The sequence below is a fragment of the Nanorana parkeri genome, unplaced genomic scaffold, assembly GCF_000935625.1.
Source record: "Nanorana parkeri isolate BGI_ZX_2015 unplaced genomic scaffold, ASM93562v1 scaffold293, whole genome shotgun sequence".
Taxonomy (NCBI): domain Eukaryota; kingdom Metazoa; phylum Chordata; class Amphibia; order Anura; family Dicroglossidae; genus Nanorana; species Nanorana parkeri.
Window position 1 is genome coordinate 409,852 of NW_017306561.1, and position 7,806 is coordinate 417,657.

Sequence of the window (7,806 nt, forward strand, 5' to 3'; positions counted from 1 at the left end):
TAGAAAAAAAAAATGGCTAATGCATTTCTGGGGCCACACTCTCCTTATCAGAGCCTGGGGGCTGCTCCTCTCATCTATAAACTCCCATCAAGTTATAGCATAAAGGTCCAACAAAAGCCACAGTCCACTGGGATTCCATCAGAGTAAAATCTTTTATGTGATAGCGAGGCAATGGTAAACACACAGATTCAGCACCCCACACCGATCCTCTGACGCTCACGTGTCTCACCCATTGGGCTTAATCATCAATAGCATCAAGCAATAGCATAGACGATTGCAAAGTAATCCTCTACACCTCCTGTTATAGAACATTATCCCATGATCACAAAGTGTCACGGTAAGCTGGCCATTGTGATGCTGGCCATTGTGATACTTTCTTTTCTTGTTATTATCTTTCTTTTTATAGTGCTTTATCAAATAAATGTATTTCATGAGGACAAGACTCTTTGTCCTGTTTTATGTTCACATCTGCTACAGACCCCCTATCTTGGACTGTATTAGTTTAGTTTATCCTAAATTTAAGTTAGCACAGGCAAGTGTAATCTTCATACATTTCAGTGGAAACTTGTACACTTCAACAAGTTGAAGAATAACATAAACTAGCACAGTCATAGATACCTCTGGGTACAAGATCAAAGCTTACCTGTTCATTGACTATGAATACAGGAAGTTACAATCTGCTGACTAATATGGTGGAGCACAGCAAAATATTTATTTTATATACAGTTTATAATTCACATACACTAGGGAACATCAATTCTGTTGCACAGTGTGGCGCTGCCAAACCGGAGCAGTGAGACAGTTTCTGAGACAGAGTTTCTTTATAATACAGAAGTTTGATTAATAAATTCCCTCCTCAGCTGCTATAAATTAGCACTGCAACAGAATAAACACTGTCCCTACCAACACCCTACTTGTGAGTCTAAAGTGAAATTCTGCCTCATCTTGATGAAAATCTGAGTCATCCCACTGTAATTCTATGCAAAACTGTCGCATAGACTTTGTGAACTGAAAGGCCTCCTGATTTGCGTCCAATGTTGTCACTTATTTGTTTGATACATTTCCCTTACTGTGTCAAGTGATACGTAGTGATGAGACTGGGATTGGTCCGAACTCAGTTTGCCCAAGCTTGCTCAAAATTCCGACCACCACCCCCTTCTCCCAACCCAATCAGTTGTGGGGAGGTGCATTCCCCGTCCCGCAGCTATACATCACAAAGGGGTGGGGAATGTTCTCCCTGCAACTGCCACAACTAATTGGGTCTGGAGAAGGGGGTAGCGGTCAGAGTTTTGAATATGCTTGCAATGGAAGGCAATTGGCGAGAGCGCCAGTTTTTCGGTATAAGAGCTTTGGCAGCAATTTAGCATGAAGGGTACCACAGTCTTCTTGTATGACCTCATTGATAGAGGATTAAGATGGAAGAGGCACAGCCATTGGTCTAAGGGTATAGGAATTCCACTGATATTAGTTATGAGTCGTGTGACCTCCTCCCAATACCCACGCACCCACAGGCAATCCCACCACAAATGAGCAAAGGTGCCAGTTGAGCCACAGGAGCGCCAGCACAGTGAGGAGGTTGAAGGGCAAATTGCGTGAGCTGTGAGCGGAACCATGTACCACCTGGCCAGAAGTTTAAAATTTACTTCCAACATGTGACTGTCAGAGGAAGCTGAGAAACACACTTGTAATTACTTAGATTGTTGAGAAGAGGTCAAAGGCTGTAGCAGTTCTTGCTCCCATTTTCCTATATATTTTGGAGGTGATGAAGTGCCCAAGTTTCCACAGATCTAATAGATTATAGAGAAATATGGTGTGGGGACTCAGAGGCCCCCAGCAGTGCTTCAAAAGGCAAAAAACTTGTACATAAGCGAAGAGGCTTGTGAAGCGAGGAAATAAAATGTTGAACCCGTCGGTATCTCCAAAAGTCCATTGCGTGGGTTCCCCAACTGTTCTGTAGGGATTGTAGAGACTGGAGAGTTCTCTGAAGAGCATCCTTCAAGCGTAGACAGTTCGAGTCCGTCCAGAACAAAAATAAAGGATCGGATTTCCACGGTGGGAAGTAATCCGAATTCATCAGGGGTAATAAAAGCGAGTTGTATGGCCAGCGATGGACCTTATGTAAGCGGTCCTATGTGAGCAGAGCAGCTGTAGTAAGTGGAGAAGTCATGGGGGATAGGTTTCTTTTAGAAGGCGGAATCCAAATACAACCAGTCAATGGAGAGTGGCACAAATTGGTTTCTAGTTTCACCCAACCTTTTCGGGAGGCATGATACGTCCAGTTCACCAGTCTAAACAATTGAGCAGCCCTATGATAAGATTTGAAGTCTGGTAAACCAAGCCACCGTTGATCTTATGCCTACATAGAGTGGAGTGTGATATTCTGGGTCTTTTATGTTGCGAAATAAATTTGGAGACGAAACATATTAAATTGTAGGGAGGGTGATAGGAAGCATTTGAAAATAGAACAGAATTTTGGGGAGGAAGGTTTAGACTTTCTGACTATGTATTTATTGCTGTCCATTCCTTCTTGCCGATGGTGAGCACAGCCCCCAATTATTGTAAGGTCACACAGGGAGAGCAATTGAGCGAAAAACACCTCATCTGGATCACAGACAGAAATAAAGACAGAAATACAAACCTGACAAAAATCTTTAAATGTTCCTTACTTTAGCAACAATGTAAATAACATTTTGGCTGCTTTTAGGCTTTAAATGAACAGATCCCTTATAAGTTCCAACAAGGAATAATGTTGCATAGTCAAGATTTTGCCTGTAACAGCCAGTTTCATTACTATGGGCAATAACGCAATGTTTGCCTGTTTGTTTGTTTCCAGTTTTCAAAATTCACGTCCAGTATTTATGTTGTTACTCACCTATTAGGTATTTTTCTATGTTGACGCTGATTGCATGTATTATTGAAGTTATGTTGCATGCTGGGCATCTCTTAGCAGATTATTGCCATAGCAACTTGCTTGTTTCTCTATTTGGTACCACCCTTTGTTTTTCCCACCCGTTTAAAGCCAGGTACTATAGACCCTTCATTCTTTTTCCTTGTTCCCTCAGTTCGTCTTTAGTCTTCATAGCAGATACTAGGCTGGCAAAATCATTGTCTTTTTACACTGCAAGAGACTAAAAAAATAATTTGTACTGTGGTATAAGAAGTGAAACTGTCTGTGTCTTAAAGGAGAGTCAACCTGTGTGTGGATTGTGCTGATTCAGCCCAGACAGATCAAGATCTAAAGGAGGTATTTCAATGCATATAGTGGCATTTGAAACAGAACAATTTATATAAAATTTGGAGTGTAGGGTGCCATGCGGTAATGTTATGCCATGGCTGTTTTCACATGACACATGTGCTGAATCTCGCAGGGGATTATACTGCCCAGACAGATCAAGATCTAAAGGAGGTATGCCAATGCATAAAGTGGCATTTGAAAAATAACAATTTAGGTGATCATACTGCCCGGACAGATCCAGATCTAAAGAAGGTATGTCAATACACAAAGTGGCATTTGAAACAGAGCAATGTATATAAAATGTTGGAGTGTAGGGTGGCATGTGGTAATGTTATGCCATGGCTGTTTTCACATGACTTGTAACCAAGCTTGCTGGAGTAAGGTTATGCTCTGTTTTGGCCCGTTAATATATAGTAATTACACAGTACATAATAATCATATTTGTACCGTTCTATACCGTTACAGTTTCCAGGACATTTCCGAACTTTCTTGTTGTCACTTCAGACAGACAATTTGGGTAAATTGAGGTAACAAACAGAAAAGTGAAACATGAAGGACATTCATCAGTTTGCGATGTCATTGCACACAATGTTTTCACATGAGACAAGCTTGCATTGTAGATTTGGTTAAACCTTTCAGAGATTGCAGAACAGGTTATATCACTTATGTGTATTTATATAAATATATGCAATGAGGACACAATCTTTGCCACACCTAAAAGCACAGCTAAAAATTCTGGAATTATGTACAGCCTAATCTATGTAAACAACCTGCAAGTGCATGAGCTCAATTACTTCAATTGGAAACACCTGCCCACAAGTTTTTTCTAGATTCAAGCTGGCCATACACCCTAAGGTGCCCATACACCTTACGACCATCGCAAGTCTTTTGTCTTGCGATGGTCGTAAGCTTATTAAAAGCTTGTACGATCTGCCCATCTTGGACAGGCAGATCGTACTTGCGATCATCGAAAGCCCGCTCCGCTGAGGCCCGGCCCGTTCGGCAGTTGGCGAACAAACAGGTCACTAACCGGCCAAGAATCGTATGATTGTCGGCGGGTTTTCAAGCCTGCTTGTTCAACGGAAGACGTGCGACCGTACAGTAGAAACGGTTGCACGCCTTCCATACACTTTGCGATTCTCGCACGATAATCGTACAGTGTATGGGTACCTTTACAATTTATCTGCAGATTTTCTGTGGTCAGATGGAAAAGGTGCAACAGATTCCTCCATCTACACTTAACTGTGTGGATGGAGTAATCTCTACCTGGGCCAATCTGCACTTTTTCCATCTGGCCACAGAAAATCTGCAGATAAATTGTAAGTTGTATGGGCACCTTTAGACAGATTAGGGAAGGGTTAGAATCTCTGTCACATGTTAAGAGATTTAGGAGAAAATGAACCCCACACCAATGGTTGAGGGTCTGAATATTTTTATTCAATCAAAGTATATTGGAAAGAAATAAACCAATGCATTTCGGGGTTCGAAGTGCCCCTTGTGCCCCCTTCATCAAGGCCCCCTTCATCAATTTGCAAATTGGCAAAGTGGATCACAAGTATCAAAAAAAATCCATGCCTGAAGTACCTAAAAACAAATCAGAGTCTAGCATGTGATTCAATCTCTTCTATCCAACCTAAATCAATATATGAGTTTGGGTGTATTTATTCCTTAATGTTTATTTAAATATAATGTTACCCTTGAAGCATCCAGTATACAGTGGTACCTCAGTTCACGAACTTAATTGGCTCCACGATTCTGGTCGAGAACCGAGTTGGTCGCGAACTGAATCACATTTTCCCATAGGGTCCAATGTAAATCAGGTTAATCCGTTCTGACCCCTAAGAACGTGGTCGCGAACCGATTTTTGGTCGCCGACAGAATCACATTTTCTCATAGGGTTCAATATAAATTAGGTTAATCCGTTCTGAACCATATGAAAAAAACAAATACTTGTTACCTTCATTATTGCGCTGCATTTTATTTTTACCACCATTCTTGCTCTGCACATTCTTGTCACCTTCATTAACGCTCTGCACATTCTTGTCACCTTCATTAACGCTCTGCACATTCTTGTCACCTTCATTAAAGCTTTGCACATTCTTGTCACCTTCATTAACGCTCTGCACGTTCTTATCACCTTCATTAATGCTCAGCGCTTTCTTTTTCCCACCATGTTTGCTCTGCACTTTCTTGGGAGCCGTGCTGGATTGAATTCAGTAATGTACAGTACTGTGCTACAAAGCACACAAAAAAAGCTTCACAGTAAGTGTCCACAGCCCTGTCTGCGACTGTGATCTCGAGTACAGAAAGCCACGACCATGTGTCAGAGCGCCGGAGATGGCTGTGGTCGTGTTTGTCACCTGATGCAGAGTTCCCGAACGGAGGCAAAATTTGTGAACCGAGGTACCACTGTACGCTGATGCAAGTTCAGCAACCATTTTCAGTGCCAAGCTGAAACAAATGTACAGCTACCATTTACAGTGTATGCTTTCAATTCATATAATGAGTGCTAATGGCATTGCCTGCATATGAAAACTTGAGATGTCACACTGGAAAAATATAATTTAGGCTTGGATAGTAGTAATAAAATCACTAAAAAAACTAAAAATACTGTAATTCCTTGTGTAACATGTAATTAAAGGGATGTCCCTAGCAAAATCGCTGCCTGAAGTGGGGTGAGGGGGGTGCTGGTGGTCACGTTCTGAGGGGATGGGGTTGGTAGGGTTCTGGTGCAGTGCCCAGCTCTGGCCAGAATCCCACCTAGCTTAATTATGTCACTGGTAGCCTGTCCAGTGTCCGGTGTCCTGCCCAGCAAATAGCAAGCAGTGGCCTCACTGGCATCAGTTGCCAGGATCTCTGTGGAAAGCTCTGGCCAGCATCCCGCTCAGCTCCTGGCAACCCATGAGCATCCCAGGTTGCTAAGAGTTGGGAGGGGACATGTGTATGGCCCTTACACATCTCCCACCTAGCTCTTAGCAACATTCTGGCTGCTGTCCTGCCCAACTCCTCGCAACCAGTGACATCACTGGTTGACAGGAGCTGAGTGGAACACTGTGGCTGGCATCCACTCAGCTCCTGGCAACCATTGAGCTTTCCAGGTTGCTGAGAGCTGTGAGGGGAGATGTGTGTTGCCCTTACACATCTCCCCACCCTGCTCTTATGCCCTAGCCAGAAACCACGTGACCCCCAGTCTCAAGCTGCCTCATAATAGGGATGGCCCTGTGTACTGACATATAAAAATTTAATTTGTCTAAATCTTGTTTTAGTCTAAAAGTAAATTTGAAAACATTTCAAAGCTCCATTAGCTAGTCGATAAGCCTCATACATTAACTTGATTATAGAATACCTAATAATATAACTGTATTTTTAGTCTCAAACCCCAATAATAAACACCACACACACACACACCCCAGTTGATTAATAAAACAGAACAGCGCTTATTAAAGGACTTTCTTTAAACCTCCAGAACATTCTGGTCATGTAGCTATTCTCGTCCCCTGTTTCATTTATGCAATCTTTTACAGTGACACACCAATATAAGGAAGATTTAATAACAAGGAGCTGCCCAGTACACAAGCTGTAATTAAGACAATTAGGCGTATTAAAGAATTTGTGTATAGAGCAGGATCTTGCAAAATAATTGGACTGATTTCTTGTTGACGTCACCTTGGAGTATGTGCATATATATCTCTGTATTGCAAGCTGTATCAGTCATCTGCTTGATCTCCAGCGAGGACAGCCCTCTGCAAGACTTCAGTAGGGACAAGGCGACATACATTAAGGTAATCTCTTAAATATGTTTCCTCTTTTCCCTTTTATTGTATGCAGACATGCCTAGTTATTTTGGCTTTGTTATATTGTGTGAACTGAGAGGTGGAAAAAGACTAGAACTGGCTTTATTATAGAGCTTCTGTATGAGTGCTTCTCTTGTATCCAAGCATATTAGTACTGAGTTGTGTTCACCACTCTGTGAATGTAATAAGCATTGATTCCAAGAGGATCCCTATTCATTCTTACAGTTATGAATGTTTTAGTACAGATGGAGGAAGCTACAGAATGTGAACGGAGCAAAATAGATTCTTATTTTCTGTCGCTAAACCTCTTCATATGTTCTGGTAGATGTGTTCCTTATATGGCTCAGGGACACTGTGATGGACAATGAGTGCCTTGCATTCAGTTCTGAGATGTTAGTACAAGATATAGCTTTGTGGAGCAAAAGCTGTCATACAATGAACTCATTATGGCTCCAAGTGGGCATGCACTGTTGTAGTATATCTTAGTGTAATCTAAATATTATACTTACTTAAAGGAGAACTATGACATGAGTGATTTCCACTCACCTCATAGTTCTAAGCCGACCTGTGACAATGAGACTGTCACAGGTCGGCTCAGTAGATCGGGAGGTGAGAGAACACATACCTGGTTCCCTCACCTCTCGATCCTGTCAAGGCTCTCTGCCGTGACAGGGGGAGGGGCTGGATTCCCCTCTCCCCGCTCCGATCTGCCAGCGCTGACTGGCGGAACGGACGGGGGAGGGGGCGGGTACAGCTGGCTCTGCCTCTAGATAGTCA